The sequence below is a fragment of the Nymphalis io genome, chromosome 17, assembly GCF_905147045.1.
Source record: "Nymphalis io chromosome 17, ilAglIoxx1.1, whole genome shotgun sequence".
Classification (NCBI taxonomy): Eukaryota; Metazoa; Arthropoda; class Insecta; order Lepidoptera; family Nymphalidae; genus Nymphalis; species Nymphalis io.
The window spans coordinates 1,738,945-1,740,925 of record NC_065904.1 but is presented as its reverse complement, the minus strand read 5'-3'; the positions used below and the strand labels follow the sequence as shown (position 1 = coordinate 1,740,925).

At 36.3% G+C, this 1,981-nt stretch overlaps 1 non-coding gene across 1 annotated transcript; it reads right to left on the bottom strand.

Annotated features, from left to right (window-relative positions):
* Positions 1-918: 918 nt before the first annotated feature.
* Positions 919-990, bottom strand: Trnaw-cca (transfer RNA tryptophan (anticodon CCA)). Its single transcript has one exon. It is a non-coding gene; the product is annotated as a tRNA-Trp (tRNA).
* Between the last annotated feature and the right edge of the window lie 991 nt (positions 991-1,981).

Here is a 1,981-nt window from a genome sequence, read left to right as displayed (position 1 = left end):
GTAATCGCAGGCACAAGGAACGTAACATCTTAGTTCCCAAGGTTGCTGGCGCATTGGCGATGTAAGCGATGGTTAACATTTCTTACAATGCCAATGTCTATGGGCGTTGGTGACCAATTTACATCAAGTGACCCATATGCTCGCCCGCCTACCTTTTCTATAAAAAAGACGTGAAAGCGTTACAACAAACAAACTCACTTATAATATAAGTAACGATATACGATTCTATAAAACATTTGATTCACATAACTGGAGACATAAAGAGAACCACGGTAAGTAACAAGTTTCCAATATATAATCTTGACAAATATGGAGTAACGTGTATACGATTGAAAAAGCCCGTCCTTTCAATGTTGGACATTTCAATGCGATTATGAGTAGATCATTTGTAACGACGATCTATCTTAGCTTGTGTCAAAATTATTGTAAAAAGAACTTTCTCGTATTACAATTCTGTATGAAATATAGAGCACTGTGTGTAATTATCTCATTGACATGAAGATGAGATGACTCAGTCGTTAGACGTGAATATTAACCAAAGATCGCGGGGTCAAACTCGGGCACGTATCACTTAATTTTCATGTGCTTAATTTATTTTTATAATGACTATATATAAAAACACTCCCTTATTCCACTAAGCTTTAAAATAAAATGTTATGTCCCTTGTGTTTCATTGGGTCACATACCCTTCAAGCCCTAGCATAAAAATACTAAGTATTGCTGTTTAGCGGTAGAATATGTGATCAGTGGTACCACCTAGAAAAACTATTACTTTACTTTTGTTTCATTAACACATTTTTTCCACTGATATAACTTTACTCTAAAGTAATGTTGACAGTGTCACCAGGCTTGAGGACAAGTAATATTCCCCATGCCGGCCATTGGCTTAGGGCATTAGCAAAAAAAAAAGGATTCGTTTGACCCCGACGTGATTTGAACACGCAACCTTCTGATCTGGAGTCAGACGCGCTACCGTTGCGCCACGGAGTCGTTAGAAAACTTCATCAAACTTTAGTACTATAAGGACTACAATTCTATAACGTGATTCAAGAATTTAAATAATATGTATAGCTACACCTAATGTAAATTAGAATCACTGGTAATTAATTTTAGAGGCAAGTAATTGAATATTGACTGTTGTAGGAAAAGCAATAAATAATTTTAGTAAAGTGAAGTATAGCTCTCTAATGGCCCCTCCTTCTCCTTTTTGAGGAGATTTTTTGTTTACACCACGCTGCTCTTCATCGCTGAGCACGAGAAGAATACACTCAAATTGAGCTCAAGAAAAATATGTGCTTGCCCGAGTTCGAACCTTTAATTCTCGGTTTAGACTTACGTGTTCTGACCACTGGGCCATGAACTGGCACTGGGCTATAAAGAGTGAAGGCCAAGAGATTGTCTAAGTAATAGTAAGTAAATAGAGAGAGAGAGACGAAAAATATTTTCAAAAATTCTTTGATTTCCGTGTTAATGAAAAACAACATAAAAATGTGGCAATTACAGATTAAATATACACCAAGGTACATTTGTAAAAAAATAAAGTGAAACGTCTTTGGGCGTGGTGGTAGTGAAATATCAAGGTCAGATTTGAGTGCGACATGAAATATGTAACGTTTTGAATGAAACGCTTCTGACGCAAAAATATTTAAATTAAACAAGACGCACATGTATGAGATTAATTAAAATTTCCCACGGATTTCAAATACTATACACAAAGTCTTCGTATAAATATAATTTATTAACAACACGGAAGCCGGTTATATTCGTTTCAATTATTTGTCTATTTTTAAACTACTGTTATTGGCTGCTGCTATTATTATTACAAAGGGAGATTGAGCTTTTCATGCTAGCTATTACTATCGTTTCACGAGATTAAAGAGGAAATGAGCTGGGCACTGGGCCGGATGTGAAGACGAAAGGTGGACCAAAGTCCATCTGCGAACAGCCCGTTGGTCAGATGAGTATAGAAAAATGGCAGGTG